A 19,697-nucleotide genomic window follows, 5' to 3' on the forward strand; every position below is an offset into this window, starting at 1 on the left:
TCCAGCCAGACCTGAGGCTATTTTTGCTGCAGTAATGCCGGTGAGACGAATCACAGCAGACAGCCGTTCTCCTACTTTCTGAGGGGAGGGTGAGTGCGCGGGTTGGGGGGGGGGACAAAGAGAACACCTGTCAGGAAGTACTCTATGCGCAGCCCCCCGGAAGAGAGAGGGGAGGGCCAGCCTGTCAGTCTGGTCGAAGCGAAGAGCCCGGAGAGACTCTTCTTTTCGGTTGAGTAAAATAAAAGCGTTGCGGTTCAATTCATATTTTTTTGTTTCTTGAAAGTAATCACCTACTCTAGATGCAAGAGCTGTTTAATGGGTCTTGAGAAAACTGGAATAACAGCATAAGTAATAAACATACAGTACTGTATACGTTTTTGCCAAAGCTGTCTGAGTACATCTTCAGTTTAATGCTCCTCTCTTTGTTAATATGAATTAAACTGTAGGAGAAGAAAGTGTCTAAAGAGGTAATTAGAATATGCAGTGATTGTGCTGGTTACAGCCCCTTTACTTCACAGCTGTTGGGCCTGTGTGTGATTCCAGACTAGGGTGCTTTCTGTGTGGAGTGTGCAAGTTACTTCTTTGTTCACTTGGTTTTCTCCCTGAAGCTCTTTTTAATTTTTTTAAGGACGCCTTTCTATTATCAGTCCTCTGATTTGTGGTGTTGGAGCGAAGTTCCTTCTTGGGCACTGTAAAATGCTTACCAACGAACTGAAAATATGAATAGATCTTTTTTTTTTCTCTGTTTAAATTTAAAACTCCATTGAATTGACTAGGTAAGATGGGCATCATTTGCTTATACTAAAGGAATGTGTCTTCAACAAAGTCCACAAGAGGCATGGGCTAGAGACTGTGGCCACGAAGTCGCTTATAAATTTACATTGCATATGCAACTGCTAAGGTACCCCTTGTGTGAAGGTAATTCTCAAGAAAAATCATTAACAACTTTACAGAATATTCCATCCTATTTTTCCAACCCCTCCATCCAGTACAAGGTTGTGGGAAAGGAACTGGTATTCAGGTACTAGTTATAAAACAAATCGGTAGAACATGTAATATTGAAATTTCGCACAGTGTCAGTGGTGACGGTCTCAGAAGCTGCAATTGCTCAGTGGAGCTTTTCGGGGGGGGTAGGCCCTGCCTGTGGTTTGTCTTTGTATGTCAAATGTCCTCCTTCATGGTATCTGTTACACAGTAGGTGCATATGTATATGTGCTGTCTACATGTTCATATTGAATGTAGAGAATGGTGATTTTTGTTTGTGCATGTTTTTCAAAACATTTATACATGCTTCTGTGGGATTACATTTATCCTTCCTGGTGCTACAATGTTGAGATTAGCTGCTGCAGCTTCCTGTATGTATGTCTTTAATTGATGTATACTGTATAGTCAATATTAATTTTGAACATTTCACAGACTTAAATGGGGAAAGGGACATTATTCAAACGTGTTGGTGGGATGAGACTGAAAGGTGGTGGCTTAAAAAAGCAGTAGAGCAAACTATTTTGTGGGTGCAATACCAAGGAAATTGGTACTGTAGGTGCAACTGCTGCAGCTCCTGTATCATTCGCAGAACAGGTGTGAGGGAAGCCAAAGTCGGACTCCAGTGCCCCTTGGTGGCTAAAAGTAGAATTGCACATGATCAGTTCTTGATTTTCTGTATGTTCTTTATGCCTGCCAAGCCAGGTTCAAGTTCAAATTTCACGTTTATTTGATATTTCAGCCATAAACAAGTATACAGTGGAACGAAATATAGTTCCTCCTGGTCCACAGTGGAAATACAGACAGGAGACTGACATAATACATAATACAATAATACAATAAGGCAATACATAATACAATATATATAACACACTGGGGGGATTTAAACCCTGATCTGGAATTGGGGCAGGTGCGAGTAGATTCCAGGGTGTTGAGGAGCCTGACGGCCTGTGGGAAGAAGCTGTTACAGAGTCTGGTGGAGCTAGCCCGTACACTGCGATATCTTTTCCCAGATGGTAGGAGGGCAAAGAGTTTATGGGGAGGGGTGGGAGGGGTCATCTACTATACTGGAGGCCCTGTGTAAGCAGCGTTTGTGATAGGTGACAGAAATGGAAGGGAGGGAGGCTCCAATGATCTTTTCAGCTGTTTCCACAATTCGTTGCAGGGTCTTGCGGTCTGAAGCGTTGCAGTTCCCAAACCACACAGTGATACAGCTGGTCAAGGCGCTCTCAATGGTGCTTCTGTAGAAAGTGGTAAGAATGGAGGGGGGAAGGTTTGCCCTCCTCAGTGGCCACAGGAAATAGAGACGCTGCTGTGCTTTCTTGGCTAGGGAGGTGGTATTGAGGGACCAAGTGAGGTCATCTGTAATGTGTACACCAAGAAACTTGGTGCTTTTCACTGTCTCCACAGGGGAGCCGTTGATGTACAGTGGGGTGATCAGTGTGGGCCCTCCTGAAATCAATGATGATCTCTTTTGTTTTGTTTACATTAAGAGATAGGTTGTTGTTTGTGCACCGGTCCACTAGTTGCTCCACCTCCTCTCTGTATGGTGCCTCATTATTGTTACTAATGAGGCCCACCACTGTCATGTTGAGCCGGACATGTTATTACTGTACCGATCCGGACTGTCTGAGGTCTCTCAGTCAGAAAGTCCAGAATCCAGTTACAGAGGGAGGTGTTGAGGTTCAGTAAGCTCAATTTTTCTGTCAGCTTCTGGGGGATGATTGTATTAAATGCTGAACTGAAGTCAATGAACAACAGTCTTACATAAGAGTCGTTCTTATCCAGGTGGGACAGGGATAGGTGAAGGGCAAGAGATACGGCATCATCAGTAGACCGGTTGGGGCGGTATGCAAACTGAAGGGGGTCCAGAGGGGTAGGGAGTCAGGACTTGATGTGGCTCATGACTGGTCTCTAGAAGCACTTCATGATAATTGGTGTGAGTGCCACGGGGCGATAGTCATTGAAGCAGGACACGACTGACGTCTTCGACACTGGTATAATAGTGGTGGATTTGAAGCATACGGGGATGACCGCCTGGCACAAGGAGATATTAAAAATATCTGTGAGGACGTCAGCTAGCTGGTCTGCCTGTGTCCACTTTATATGTCCAGGCTGTGGTCACTGAACCAGTCCTCTCTGGGCAGCCAGGTCTGCTGGTGTCACACAGTTTCTATGGATAGGTTGTGGTCACTAAGCCTGTCCTCTCTGGGCAGCCAGGTCTGCCTGCGTCACTCAGTTTCAATGTCCAGGCTGTGGGCATTAAGCCTGTACTGTGCCAGGGTCTTTGTCTCCTTGTTGTCTCTCCCCCTAGCCAGATACAAGCATTTGCAGTCTTTTTAGGGTCTAGTAACATTCTCTTTTCTGTTATACTGTATGTCTCAGTAGGTGAGGTAGTATTGTCTGGCTTCTGCTGTGACTAGATTGACTCTGAATTGCGTTTTAACAGTGCTATCCTGAGGCTGGCTGCTGTTGGTACAACACTCATTTTCTGCTGTTTTACATGGTAAAGCTCACTTTATAGCTTCTGCGACATGGAGCAGAAATGAATAAAGGTAGAGACATCATAGAAGGACTGATGTGTGGTTTTATTCTCAGGAGAGGCCACGTTCTGGACTTGTTTAACTGACATATAAATCACTGATCCCTCCACCAGCATCAGCTTTGAAATTGTTAAGAAATATTCATAGCTGGTTGTTCAAGCACCAATACTGTAAGAAGCATTTATATCAGTGCTGTTCATTTCTCCACAAGAATGAGTATATTATTGCTTCTGGTCTTGTCTTACGTTTTTACTGCCCAATCTATATATCACCTTTTTATTTAAATCTGCTTTGGAGAGAGGGTGCCAGACCATCAGCACATATCCTGTCATCTTTGAAAAACAGTGACAGTGCTCAGCACAAATGATCTTTGGTCCAGACACTAGTGCTATAGAGAGATTGTTTTTCTAGCACATATACTGTACAGAACCACGTTTCAGAAATGCCATCTGATCCGTTATATTCTATCTTTGAAAAGATAACATGGAGTAAACCTTTTTATCAAGAAGAGGCCATTTGGCTCATCTTGCTCATCTGGAAGTTAATTAATCAGAGAATCTCATCTTGCCGTTTCTAGAAATGGACCAAGGTGGCAGATTCAGCATTGTGGCTTGTTCCAGACTTCCACAGTCCCTTGTGTAACGAAGTGCCACCTGTTCTCAGTGTTACAAGCAGTTCCACATGTAACCTGTGTCCTCTGGTTCACATTTCACTGCTAATTCTGAAGAAGTCCACAGGGCTTTTTTGCAGTTTGGCCCCAGTTCTAAAGAAAAGGCAAGGGTGTGTAGGGTTCCTGTCCTGGATGGCCAGTATGTCTGTAGGCTTTCTAGCTCTCTTTTAAGGAACAGAAACTGTAGATCTGGGATAATTTTTTTAATTGGTCCAATTAAGCCATAAATGAGCTGATTTACATTGTTTAAAAAAGCCGAGCTGGAATGAAACCCTTCAGATACGATTCCAGGAACAGGACTGGACGTAAAATAACCCTCTTCACTTCAGCCACTAGGTGGCAATGTTGGTTTTTAGATTCCCGAAAACTTCCAATACTCGGGTCCCCAGAACAACAACTTCAGCAACGTGACTACAAGAACATTAACAACAGCAGAGTCAGAGACAACACAAGCAGTAGAATTTTTCTTTCCGTTTTGAAGTTCTGCCTTGTGTTCTGAGCTGAGTCAAAGTGCACACTGTATGATGCAGGAGGAAGGGTGTGAGTGATTCTGGGGACCCCAGGCGCATGTTCAGTTTGTATAGTAGCTATTGATCCCTGCTAACCTAACACACCAGGACATTAGAGGCCAATGAGTTTTCAAAAACAGCACTTTTCTGATCAGAAGAATTATTTTCATTGGAGTGCTCTGGTAGCCTTTGGATGAAAATTGCTATGAAAATTGCCAAGAATCAGGATTAAAGTAGTTATTTAAATATGGACTTTAGAATGTGTTTGAAATGTAGATGTATTTGCCACTTCATACTTTTTTAAAGTGATTATTCTAATCAACACCTGAATGCTCAAACTAAACCCTTTTGGGAGTGAACAGAGTTAAATGTCAGTAAAAGAAAAGCTGCAAAGAAGAACAAAAAATTAAAACCTAAATTAGTTCATGTGCACTAAATTACTTAGAATTTGCAAATTTAAACGGTGTATACATGATTTGTAATTCAATAAAATGGGACATCATTGGAAGGACAGGCACTGTATATTATTATTCTGTTCTAGTTGAAAGACAGTGTTGAAAGATACTGTGCATCTGGTCCTTTCAAATCTGTGTTTCTCTAAAACTCCTACTTCACTTGACCCGTAGTGCGAGACAGTGTTCTGGGGTCAAGAGGGTATCTTTCAATCAGCTGTAACTGCAAACTGAACTTAATACTGCTGCTGGACCTCTGACCAGGCGGAAGGACAGAGTGGTGGAGAAAGAGAGATTAATTTCTGGACATTTTTGTCTGTCATATTAGCATATGAATGCTAGATTTATACAACGGTGAGGCAGAAAAAAACGGGGTCTTTTCTGGTGTGCATTCTTTTTATATAAAGTAAAAACACACAAAATTGTTTTTTGCAAAGAGAAGGCCTCCAACCAACTTTGAAGCATTTGCTGCATGCTAAATAAATTGGGTTAATTAAATTACTCAATAAATGAAAAAAAAGGTTATATGAACCGGTAAAACCTTCCCAATTAAAACTTGTGCTTCGGGGGTACCTGAAGTCCTTCCCAGTTTCTGAAATTATCTCAGTGAAGGAATGTTTGACTGCCTCAGGTCTTAAATATACAGTACCTGTCCATTAACATAGCCCGACCACTGTTTGTGCTTAGAAATGTTCTGTTTAGTGACTTCCGAATAAAACTACTCACATTGTTTTTAATTTAAAAACCTACAGGGCTTCAATTTATTTATTTTTTGGTTCCTTCTCACTTGAGCATTGCTGCTGGTGTCAATATTCAGAAAATAATGCTCTTCCCTCCACAGTCTTATTGCCATTGGTAGCCGACTGCTCTGTGAAATAAGCCTCTCCCTTTCTCTCTGTGGAGAGAGAGAGAGAGAGAGTGGATACATTCAAACTAAACCCATTTCAGTTTTTAACACTCAGCAGCCACAAAACGGATGCCCACCAAAACAACATATACTGTATAGACTCACTTCATATTTAAAGTATGTCCTTTAAGAGAAATCCAATAAAAAAACTCAGTCTCATGACTGTTTACCCATGTGGTACAGTGTAATACAGCGTAATTAACAGTCCACTAAAAACAGCAAGCGCTAATACAGGCACGGTGAAGCACTGCACTACTGCATTTAGCTAGTAAAATACACTATCTTTGCATCATTAAGAGGGGGCAGGTTAGACACTGTAACAGCTGACCTTTCCTGCCTTTCAGCTGATTTCTTAAGCCTCCTCGGAGGCCGTTAATCAACACAATCAATCCCTAACACTTGTTCCAGCTCCTGCAAATTAGCTTACATTTGCCAGGGATATTATTTGCTCCTTACTTAGGCTGTTCTAATCGCCTTTACCAATTACTCCAAGCAGGCACGCTGCAGAACCCAGCCTGCTGTAATTGCACCGCTGTGTAATGAAGGACCCTGGGCGTACCTGCCTTAACTTAATCACCTCAAAGGGGACCATTAATTAACAGGGAGAGGATATTGTGGCAAAACCTTCCTCAAATTGTTAAATGTCAACTGTTTTTTTTCCCTGAGTCTCCTGCGTGATGGTGTGACACCCTGACATTGCATGTGGGGCTGGTTGAAAAATACTGCGGCTTGTTTGTCGCCATCTTGACTACGGATTTTCTCAAACACGGGGTCGTAGATCCACGTTCCCTGTTCTAGTTAGCACAGTCTTTCGGCTTATTTTTATGGCTGGTACTATTGCTTAACTATGAAAGCCCTCTCTGTCTGTACATTAGTACTGTACCTCAGTTGATCCAGAAGAAACTCAGCTCCCAAATTCATATGACCAATTCTATCACTCCGGTAACAGGAACATCACAATCTTACTACATTTGCTTTTAAAATGGTGAAAATCAATACAATCCTCCTTTGATGCATTCCAGCTGGTAAGAACATACATCGTCCTGGGGATTTTGCACATTTGCAGACAACAATGTTATCATGGTTCAGACACAATGTAAGATCCATACTCCAACCCTCACTTGCTGGCAATAGCTGGCTGTAAAAGTTTGTTGCTGTCTGCCCTAGCAGAGCAAGAAGCTGTGGCTACCAAACCAATTTTTAGCTTGTACTGTAGAGTCAAACAGTACCCAAAATCTCTGGAAGCTGTATGGAAACATCATTTCAAACCGGTAAAAGCCAAGTGATGAGCCGTCCATACCAATTCCTGTTCACGTGTGCTTCTCAGTTCAGTTGTGTCTTTGTGAGCAGACAGCTGTGGCTCCCAGGTAGACTTACAACTGTTCAATTGAGCATCACGGCCATGAACAGGTGGCTCATGACGACTTTACAGTTTATTGCTAAAACTGTCATTAAATACAACAATATAGGGTGGTTCTAAGTACTGCCTAGGCAGGATGTGAAAGATATGGGTGTCTGTATTTGGGCTCTGGATTTGTACTTCATATCTACTCATAGTTATTTGAATTTACTAACCCTCCAGAGACTAATACTGATACTAATAGTATTATACCTGTTGAGCAAGACCTAAAGTGTTGCAAAAGAGTTGTCTTTCTGCACAGAACACCAACAGCAGTAATTACCTGCAGACAGTGTTATTGAAAGTGTTGACAGACAATGGTGATAAGGCTGAGGTACCATGTACCCCCTAGGGACCACAGAGCCACTGGTGAGGAAGATACTTTCACTCTTATTGTTGTAGTTCTGTACTGCAGACTACAAGACAGATCACTGAGAACAGTGAAAAAGCAGGTTGACAGATGGTCTTTAAACCAGGCCTTTTCTGAATTGTGTCTGAACAGTGTCTGAAGACACTGCATTTCCAACAGGCATAGAGTTCAGGCCAGGCCAGTTAACATCAGAGCTCAGCAAAATACATCTTAGCACAAAAATCTGGGAAGCAAATCGCCTTGAATTAGGAGAAGGACCAGTTTAGGAGGCACAGATATTAGATACCTTTACTCCAGAATTCAGCACAGTGGATGAGAAGAGCCTTTAAAACTGAATAATTACTCCCGGCTACTTCAGGAAAATGTAAAATACTAATGATAATAACAATTATTATTTACAGAAATGGCAGAATGTACACAGAAAATAAAGAGTGGAACATTGACAAAGACCCAAACTGTCGAATCAAGAATTTATCCTTTATTTACAGGGAACAGAGCACAAGACTCTTGGAGTTGTAGGGGCTGAAAAACTTCAGTATTGGGACAGTGGAATTTTGCCAGAACTAAGACTACACTGTTTTTTTTTTTACAATTAGAGCAATATGGAATACCTAAGCAATTCGAAACTACTGTTAGCCATTTGTCCCAATACATATTATCACTTGAAAAGTGGGGATTGAATGTGATTGTGTTGCGTGTTACAGAATTAATCAAATGCTTGCGGTCAGCAATTGAAAGTTTCCCTTTTTTTTTCTTGACGTGAGCGCTGTACTTACCTGGAGCTTTTTGCTTGTCCAGACAGGGCCATTGCACTGCTACTTCATTACTGCATAAATGTGATGCAGTGTTGGTCAGCATCCTGCAAAATTAAGCCGGTTTTTGCGCTATTGATTTTCATTGGTATTTAGACCAGAGGACACAGAGGTATAGAAAAATGGCTTGGTAGTTTCTTTGTTGCCTCACGTGATTTAGGGAAAAAAATCAATTGCAAAACTAGAGGGTTCACTCAAGACATGGTTAAATCTTTGGGGAAAATCTCTTGGATTTTATTCCTTGTATGTCCATTAGTCTGAGCGATATTGGAAAGTGTTACACACAATCCATTAATCTAGGGAAGAAGTATCCTTTTCTTAATTCTGTGAGGGGGGTCTTTCATTGTAGCAGAGGGGGCTAACTCTGTCAGAGAGTAAGGCCTTAATCTGAGTTTCAGACTCAGATAAAGAGCAGTGTTTCCCAGTCCCTGTGGAGACGGGGGTGCTGTGACTCTTCACTCTAACCCAGCTGTAAGGAGGTTTGATCTTTCACTATGACTTTGAGTCACTCATTGAGAATCTAATCACTGCACACATCCTTCTGGCCACTGCGGGCAGATTGAATTCTGATCCAGTTATTTGGGGGTTTTAAGACATGTCCTCTACAAGATTTATAGTATTTCCCGGATTTAGTGTCTCCCCCGTGATTTTCTGCTGCATAGGATTTCTCCTGGAAAGTTCTGGTTGCATTCCTTGTCTGTATTATGTCCTACAGTATGTGAATGATGTACACATGGTTAGAGTATTTCAACCATATGTAGCAATAATATGGTTCTTCTTACTGACATATGAACAATGTATATACGTATAGAATATTTACATATGTTGGATGCAGATATGAGAGTTAGACTGCCTCACCATTCTTGAACAGTTTCCTAAACAGTGAAACACGAACCACAAACCATGGAGATGAAGCGGAAGAACACTTAAAACCAGGAGAACAGAGAACAGAGGGCACTTCTTTGCCCCAAGAGTTCTGGGAGTTTGGAACACGTTACCCAGCCATGTTGTTGAAGTCAATACCCACTATGAACTCCTCAGATCAATTAGCAAGTATCCACCAATCAGGATAGATGGGCAAAATGGCCTCCTTTCATTCATACACATCTTTATATTCTTGTGTTCCTTTTTGCTAATTAATAAAATAATAATAAAAACACAGACCCAGACTGTGTTCTTTGAACATAGACACAAGGCCAAGCCGCAGTAAGGTGTTAACCAGTACTAACAAGAGTTCACAAGGAACGTATGGGAGGTTGGACAACAGGAAGTTCAGTTCTCTCCCTCTATCCTAAATTGTAATCATTCCTGATGTACAAAACTCTAACTATGATATGTAAACCTGGTTTAGTCCTCAGTCTATGGGGGGTCACAGCCTCCTCGTCCTATGCCCAGGAAGTTGGCCTTCAAGCAAACAGGTTAAGCCAAATTTCCTATGACTACAATACACAATAATCTTTTTTCAAAACACGAAATTCTTAGGTGTTGTTATTCCTTGTGAACTTTAGACACCCTGAAAATGCAAAGCTTTATGTGAAATTCATCGTGGGCGCACACTTCCAGACTCCTTCTGCCCGGATGGTCATCGTGTGATAGAACTATCAGCTGTCATACCGGTGGTGAAGAGCAATTAAAGCTAAGGCCCTTCCACTCTGAGCTCTCTCCCCCACTCCTCAACATGCACCTTTAATTGATGAGACCCCCCCCCCTCCTCACTCATGAGGCACAGCTGAAGTAAACCCTGGGCCAGATGGAATGTTTACTAATGGCAGGCACTGATGAAATGTTTGCTGAGGAGATTAGCCTGTCAATGAAGAGGTGGATGGGTATCGATCGCTGGTTTCTAACACGTCTGAGACATGCCCCACAGCTCTGGCAATCTCACAGCCCTCTCCCCTCCGGTGCTCAATTTAAATGGCCACAATTTAAATGCAATGACCCCTCTAAGCAGAGAGAAGAGGGTGACACACTCAAGTTTTCGAGCTTGCAGCAGGGTAACTTAGGAAAAGGTAGACCCACACATTCTCCTTCTTCACCTTCCTCTTGTTCCTCCTTTCTTCTCTTAATTGTCATTGTTATATACTTCACATCCTGGGAGCAAGGTTCTCCACCACAGCCCTTTTAACCTCCAGGAGTGTGCAGCTGTGCCAGACACCTCTTTAGGTCTTGCAGCTCTGTGCCAGAAGAAGGGACCTACCTGTGCTTCTTGGCCCGTCATGGATATATGAATGCTACCTCATGGATGAAGTGTTTTTACTGAACTTGCAAATAAAAGGCACAACTGGGATTAGAACTATAACTGGGATTTTTAGTATTAGAGTTTACTAACTCAGGGATTCCCTATCCCTGTGGCCCTAGAGGACCACACACGTGTTGGATTTTCAAACAAGTTCAATCACCTGTTTTGAAGCCTTAGTAGAACTGGACGGGGGCGAAAACTAACAGGCCTGTGGGCCTGTGGAGCCAGCATTGAGAATCCCTTTACCAGCACACAATCTTTTGTGATCTGATTCGGCCTCAGGGTAGGCAGGGCAGGATCAGATGAAATTTACGGACGTCTGAGGAAAACAAGTTAGAAAATCATTAATTTACAATATCACTCTATTTCTTTGCATTCGAATCATCCACAAAGATCCAGCATACAAATGACATGCTCCTGGAATTCATTCATTCATTCATTTATTCGTTCACTGCATGTGAATCAGTGTCAGAGTTCTGTAACGTGGCTCTATTTCTTGTGTACTGGTGGGCGTGGGAGTGGGGTTGGCGCTGTCCTGAGAGGGGACAGACTAGGTAAAGCTGATGGCTTTGCTGAAGGGCCCTGGCTACTTCAGCCAACTGGACAAGTTCTCAGACTTGCTCCAGCACATCAATGTTCAGGCCTTACACACGGGTTTCACACCAACCACAGAGAGCGGCACCACACAAAGCACATATCTGATATCTGATTTTCAGTCATGCAGCTTCCTGATGGAGTGAATAGCTCTCCAGCAACATGCGTTGTCCTAGACATATGATTTCCCAAGTGCTGTGTCCTTTCCTGTGACACTCTGTGATTGGAATTCTTTTCATAAGCAGAGACTGGAAGCATATTGAATTAATACTAAGACTGGAATGGAGGCCAGGAATACATTAAAAAACCGCATAGGCCTTTTCAAATTAATTTACATTGCTGAGCTTTTTGAAATCGGCATCTGACTTTGGAAATGTATTAAAAAATCTGTTCTGTTGTTCAAAATGCAAAATGTGTGCTTTAAGCCCTTTTTGTGGTTATGGTTGTTTTCCCATTTACAAGCAAAGATAAATTTCCTACTTGTTCTTTATGGAAGAAGGGTAACATACTGTAGGGTACAGGTATGGTGGCTATCAAAAGTATTCATCCTCCTTGGACTTTGTCACATTTTCTTATTTTACAAAGTTTTCATTTTGACATTATAGAGTGTTTTGTGTTGATCAATGGCAATAAAAATCCTAATTAAATACATTATGATTCCATATTGTGGCACAATAGAATTAAGGCCACAGTAGAAAAAGTCCAAGGGAGGAAGAATAATTTTGATATTTCATTTTTTTGGCCACTGTGAATTACTGTATATAAACATAATTTGGATGAAGCACGTTTGATAACATTTTTCCAATTTAGTATTTTCTTCATCTTACTCATTAGTCACAAATATCCATTTTCTAACCACTTCTTGCAATTGCAAGTTGCAGGAGAGATGAAGCCTATCCCAGCAAGCAAAGGGAGCAAGGCAGAATCATAAATCTCATAAATACACTAAATACGAATCTTAAAATAGACCTTATTTAACATGTATTGTCAGAATTTTCAATTAAAATTGTTGACTGTTGTGGACTTAGATCATTCATGTTTATTTAAAATGAATACTGGCTTCATTTCCAATTTAAATTAAAATAATACAAATTTTAGATTATTACTAATTGCAGACTGAATTAAACCCATTGTATCCTAGCTATAAGGTACTGTTTATTTAATAAGCTACTATCCTAATAAAACAACAAACTCACACATCTCACAAGGGACTTCTTCCTAAATATTTAGCTGCTGCAAATCACATTTTCTATCCTTAGAATTATTTTTAAAGCTTAATAATAATTCCTTACACTTTTATAGTGCTTTTCTGGACACTCCACTCAAAGCGCTTTACAGGTAATGGGGACTCCCCTCCACCACCACCTGGATGATACGACGGCAGCCATAGTGCACCAGTACACTCACCACACACCAGCTATCAGTGGGGAGGAGAACAGAGTGATGAAGCCAATTCATAGAGGGGAATTATTAGGAGGCCATGATTGGTAAAGGCCAATGGGAAATTTGGCCAGGACACCAGGGTTACATCCCTAGTGTTTTCGAGAAATGCCCTGGGATTTTTAATGACCACAGAGGGTCAGAACCTCAGTTTTACATCTCATCCAAAGGATGGCGTTTTTTTACAGTAAAGTGTCCCCGTCACTATACTGGGGCATTAGGACCCACATAGACCGCAGGGTGAGCGCCCCCTGCTGGCCCCACTAACACCGCTTCCAGCATCAACCTTAGTTTTTCCCAGGAGGTCTCCCATCCAAGTAGTGACCAGGCTCATACCTGCTGAGCTTCACTGTGCTTCTGGTTGTGACTTACAGGGTTATATGGCTGCATGGCTTAGTGCAAAAAATACGAAGCAGACAGATGAAAAACACTTTCAGTACAGTGAATCTCGATCAGAGGCAAACTGTAAGTTTCTTATACAAAATATTCAGACAGTATCTACAATCATAACTTTCTTTATAACATTCTATGCGGTGCAGCATAATGACACTACAGGTTAAGGGAACATATGCCTTTATTCAAAGACTGAGGTGCTATTTCTACTTGAGAAAAGACATATCCAAACTTAGCAAAAGGGATCAATAACATAAAAATGTGAAAATTTACAAACTTTGCTTTTTCCAAAAGCAAAAGTGAAAGGGTGAAGTGGAGGCAAATCTGGATTCTTCTTTTTATTGATTTTCACACATTGTACAAAAATCCACATGCAGGAGGACACAGCACTGTGTAACAGTATAACATCCTGATTGCTAGAATGATTGTGTTCCCAATAGAAAGTGCAATGTGCAGAGCCTGGAAACATGTAACACTCAATTACAGTCTTTTCAGGTCTTTTGGCAAGTCTGGGTGGTCATTTAAATAATTTTCTGCAAAAATGTACTGCATGTCAGAGCTACTTTCTGAATATCTGGCAGGTTGCATATTTTTTGACTGTGGGACTAATAGAACTGCCTCCCTCTCGTTTGTGACCTTTGGCTGATACCTTGGTCTGTTGTGAATCTAGTCAGAAAATCCAATGAAGCAGCTATCATGAATTCAGCTTTCATGACGTCATGAATTGCGTACTTTGGTAGATATTGAGATGGGGAAAAAGAAATCGAGATCATATATGAAATACTGAAATGAGTGGACTGATCGCTAATTGAAGCTCCCAGCATTGTACATATCATACAGTATTGCAGGAGTCACTACTCCAGCACCCCCAGGAAACCGATTGTGGCCAGTACCACTGGTCACCAGAAGAGGGAGTTGCTCACAGCATGCTGGCTGCTCATTGTCAGATCCAGTGACAAGCCCATAAGCTCTGATTGTCTGTGCAGACAGTCATGGGACCACTCACAGCGATCTAACTCCCTGCCTGCCAATAATTAGTCACAGTTAATTACAGCCAAGCTGCAGGTTAAGCTACTGAAATTGCCCCCAAGCCTGTGCGCAGACCTCTGGAGATTGCCTTTATGAGCTCTATGTCCAAACGTTGGTCCTAAAGCAGCAGGCTGTGCTGTCTCCCCTCCCCAGCTCTGCAACCCACTTAACCAGGGTCAATAATCAAAATTACAGCACGCAGCTTAAGCTTCAGCCAGCAGCAAGTCAATCAAGCTCCTCGCTGTCAGTCACGTTGCCTGCATATTGATGAGGGATTTCGGCACACACAAGAGAGCACAGGGTGAGGGACTCTGGGATCGGGAAAGGAGCTGGAATTGCTTCAGGTCCTGGGAGTCAAAAGGGGCTGATTTAATGGGATTTTAAGTCTTTCACCTCAAGCGAAAATGTATGAAAAAGGTAGTCGCCATGACAGGAGAACAGAACACAGCTCACTGGTCTCAAGGCAGCCCTCAATGGGCATTATTCTATTTTGGAAGCCCTGCTTTAATAAAAATAAATCAGCAGGTGCTGATGAGGTTAGAACTGATTGCTCTGGCATCATATTACACGCAGTTTAAGTTGTAGACACTTAAAGGGTTTCTACAAAAAAAGGGTTTTTCAACTCCATTACAAAGCACGTTGTACTGTACATAGTTAGAACCGGTATTTATCATAACACTAATGTTGCTACCAAGGTACAGCAAGGGCTCAGGTGAACCAAAACATCAGTACTGAAATATCCCTGCAAATCAAGACCTAAATCAAGTTGAGGAGGTTCTTATAAACAAAGATGATTTCATTGTCAGTGATGAGGTTTGCTGTCTTATGGCAAATTTGAGCACAATTGAATTTTACCTAATTGAAAGGTTGGATCATAAGCAAGGCAGCATCTTTGAATCTGCAGGCATTAGAAGGGGTTTGGTCATCATACATTGGCCTTTATACATATCGTACAGTATTTCACACAGCCAACCTACACCTCAGGAGGAACACAGGTATGTAACGGGAAAACAGGTGTGTTGGACACCTTGATATCTGCCTGCAGCCGTTAGTAGTTTTTATTTCTAACCTCATGTCTATGATCACTTAAGGTTCAGGTGAGCTTAGCTGCTTTTCCAACGGACATTACACTTCACTTGCATATTTTTTCCCAATGTTTTATGTATCATATTTTGCTGCTCCCATGCTTCTCATTCAAACGTTGAATGAAAGATGAAGTTGTGGCATGACGGCGATTGTTTATAGATGATGGGGCGATTTTATATTTATAGTGTATTCACAAACACATATTGATCTCAGGACAGTGGACATTCATAAAGTGAGGTCTTGCATTTCATCTGGGCTGAAGATATTTAATGGGATTAACGTAATGCAGGTAAATTTAGAGCTTAGACAACCATGCAATTAGCGCCATTCACAGTTTGCAGCACAGTAACCCAATTTGTGGTTATAACACTGCCTGCTATTTTAAAAGAAATCATTTCCTCCTATTTGTTCTACCTGGTTAAATAACAAGCTTGCAGGGCAGGGAAAATAACATTAGGCCCAATATGAATTAGCAGCTTACAGCCTTCTTTTTTACAAGATTATCTAATTAGTGTCAGTGTCTTCAATTGAGTGCTGACTACTAGTGCAGACTTCTGTGAATGCTGAGCTCTGGGTCTGGCTGAAATCATGCAGTCTCTCAGGACAAGGTATTGGATTTCCTCTGCTTCACGCCACATCATTCTGGAGATCCTAACTTACCATTCGTTCGTCACCATTAATAATAATAATTCCTTACACTTATATAGTGCTTTTCTGGACACTCCACTCAAAATGCTTTACAGGTAATGGGGACTCCCCTCCACCATCACCAATATGCAGCTCCACCTGGATGATGCGATGGCAGCCATAGTGTACCAGTACTCTCACCACACATCAGCTATTAGTGGGGAGGAGAACAGAGTGATGAAGCCATCATTAGGAGGGCATTATTTGTGAAGGCCAATGGGAAATTTGGCCAGGACACCAGGATTACACCCCTACTCTTTTCAAGAAACATCCTGGGAGTATTTAATGACCACAGATTCAAGACCTCCGTTTTATATCCCATCTGAAGGGCAGCACCTTTTTACAGTATAGTGTCCCCATTACTATACTGGGGCATTAGGACCCACACAGACTGCAGGGTGAGCACCCCCTGCTGGCCCCACTAACACCTCTTCCAGCAGCAACATCAGTTTATCCCAGGAGGTCTCCCATCCAGGTACTGGCTAGGCTCACACCTGCTGAGCTTCAGGGGGCTGCCAGTTGTGAGTTGCAGGGTGATATGGCTGCTGGCTGGTGATTAGTCCTGCTATAAAAAAAAAAAAACACTCACCTGGCAGGTCCCTGTAAGCTCTTTAAATGCAATTTGGTGAAGTGTAATTAAGAACTTGCAAATGCTGGAGGCAGACAATTATGAATGATTTTTGGGCATTATGACAGTATAAAGCAAGTAGTGAAAAAAGGAATTTTAGAGTTGTAGCTACAACATAAGATGGGTTGAAAATGTAAGAGATACACCAATAATTAAATGATCTAAATTGTTATAATGCAAAAAAACAGCAACTGTCAAGTAAAAGCTAAGCCAAGAGAGCCTCTTGTAATTTTGGTACCTGTTGCTTCTTGACATATGGATGTCGATACTATAGTGCATGCATTCCTTTGTTTGCAAGTTCTTATTATGAGGTCAAAATATAAGAGTATGTGATGGTACAAAGGTGTGTTAGTGGGGCCAGCAGAGGGTGCTCACCCTGTGGTCCAGATGGGTCCTAATGCCCCAGTATAGTGACGGGGACACTATACTGTAAATAAGCGCTGTCCTTCGGATGAGACGTAAAACCGAGGTCCTGACTCTCTGTGGTCATTAAAAATCCCAGGGTGTTTCTCGAAAAGAGTAGGGGTGTAACCCCGGCGTCCTGGCCAAATTTCCCATGCTTCCTAATAATCCCCCTCTATGAATTGGCTACATTACTTTGTTCTCCTCCCCCCCCCCCCACTCCGACGGCAGGCGGAGCGACACGCCAATTGGAGTATTTCTCGGTCGCAGTTAATGGCAACGTCAGCTCAAAGATTTGGTTCAAACCACCAAATGGAGACTGGTGTGCCGACAAGCGGACCCTGCTGATGCAGGATTAACGCTAGGAAAGAGAGTGTGATGGTACAAAGGTACAAATCCTCTACTTTTGCCACATTTTTCATCAAAATGACCTGTGGGGTTTAAGGATTTTGTCTTACTTGTATTTAGCCTGCACCAGCCCTTTTAGTAAAGTGCATCAGCTCTGAAATTAGTAAGGTGGCCTCACAGAAAGCAAAGGCAGATGGGTGTTTTATTATCCATAAGACGATAAGAAGAACATTAGAAAAGTTACTATCTGAAAGAGAGGAGGCCATTGTCAACTCGCCTCATTGAGAGTTAGTAGATAGGTGATCCAAAGATCTCATCCAGCTGTTTCTTGAAAGAAGCCAGGGTATCATCAGATTGTAACAGCATGGCTGGGCAACTTGGTCCATACTCCCACCAGCCTTTGGGTAAAGAGGTGCCTCCTGTTCTCAAGTTTAAAAGTAGCTTCCACTTGTGTCTTCCAGTTCCTGTTTTACTGTTGATTCTGGAGATGTCCACTGCTTTGACTTTGTCACTTTAAGGATTTTGACTACTTGTATCAGGTCCCCTCGTAATCTCCCCTGTTCAAGACTAGAAAGGGTGTGAGGGTTGTCACAGTGAGCAGGACTGATTGGGAAACTGGGAATGTCCATTAACAAAAGGTACACAATGTGGCCAAACAAGACCAAAAGAGTACTTCTATTCCCTGAGACACACAACAGTATTTTACTCTGAACCTGTTTATCTAACAGTCCACAAGACAGTTTTCTGTCTTCCTTTCAAGGAGAAATATAGTCATCACCCACAAGAATTATTATCTTATCACAGTCCTGTTGTCAAGGCCACTTCCAAAAGCAGAGCAGTGGGACCCTGCCACACTGTTGCATACTTCTGCTCTAAAAGATTTCCTTACAGTCTTTGTCATGTTTAGTCAACCAAACAACTTTCTTGCTGAGCTTGCTGTGTTTGGATGACCAATGATTCTGAAATCACACAGCTGTCATACAGAGTTACACTGTTCTCCTGTTTGGAATTTGCCTTGGTCTTCATTTTCTTCATCTGTGTGGACGTCCCACCTCCAGCCGTGAAATTTGGTGGCCCAACAGAGTCATATGTGTTTCCAAACCTGATTCAAATGGTTCAATACTGACGGGTGCATCTACTGTACCAATGGAAACCTCTGTAATGAATTACAGCCATGAATTAGCAGCAAGCCGAGTCTTACCACCAGTCTTCATACCAAATTAGAAAGAGCCAAAAGACATGCTTCTAGACTTAAGAGCAAGAGTTGTTCAAGTAGTTTAGATCCTATGTAGTATTCAGCTGAAAATAAAAACTGTTCAGAACTCTGTTGATATGATATGCAAGGCCACTTTTCCAGACAGCTGTATTCCATTCATTTACTTATGGCTAGTGTGGCATCTACAAACAATCCTCACAGGCTTGCTTGAGGTATGTGTTTTGATCCCTAAGAGGATCCACCAGCAAGAATAGTTTTTCTCACGTCTTTATTTGCATAAGGTTTAAATGCATAGCCATGTGGCCAAACTGCACGTTTCCACCAAATGCTTGTGAACCATCACCTGCTCTGCAACGTTCACTCCAACTCGGTGGAGTGACAGTACCTCCCAAGTAACTTTAAAACTATCAGCCTGCTCATTGTAAATATTAGAAAACATCCATTCAGGTCTCTTTTAACTCATCCCTGGCTCTCTTGCCCTCTCTCTCTCACTGAGTCTGCCACCAAACAATAGCCACCATTTAAGTTCTTTGAACCTGTTGGTTCTTAATTAAATCCTCTTCATGAACAGTTTTTTTTTTTCAGGACCTATCTCTTTTTCCCTTGAAAGGCAGAATCAAAGCAAACACAAAAACACAAACGCTCCCCAAACAATCAGAAGTGGGAAGTGTAACACCGCGGGGAAGGCGTGTTGTGATTTATTTCACCATCTATCTTGGGGGACCCGGGATAATCCGTCACCTCTTCGCCCCTCGTCTTTACAACACCCTTTTAATTTCTCCTCACAATTATGCTCTATATTGATAATGGCCATTAGCATATTTATGATCATTGCTTTACAGTTATTGTTTGCGCAGCCCATTAATCTTCATCTGCTGCGTGCCACTGACAGCTCAATCTATTTTGCAATCTCTGGGTAGCATTCATATCAAGGAAAGTCATTGTTTCCCCTGTAAATAAATGGTGTTCACGACTGGGGAACAATGGCGCTC

The sequence above is a fragment of the Atractosteus spatula genome, chromosome 12 (genome assembly GCF_055471065.1).
Source record: "Atractosteus spatula isolate fAtrSpa1 chromosome 12, fAtrSpa1.hap1, whole genome shotgun sequence".
Lineage (NCBI taxonomy): Eukaryota > Metazoa > Chordata > Actinopteri > Semionotiformes > Lepisosteidae > Atractosteus > Atractosteus spatula.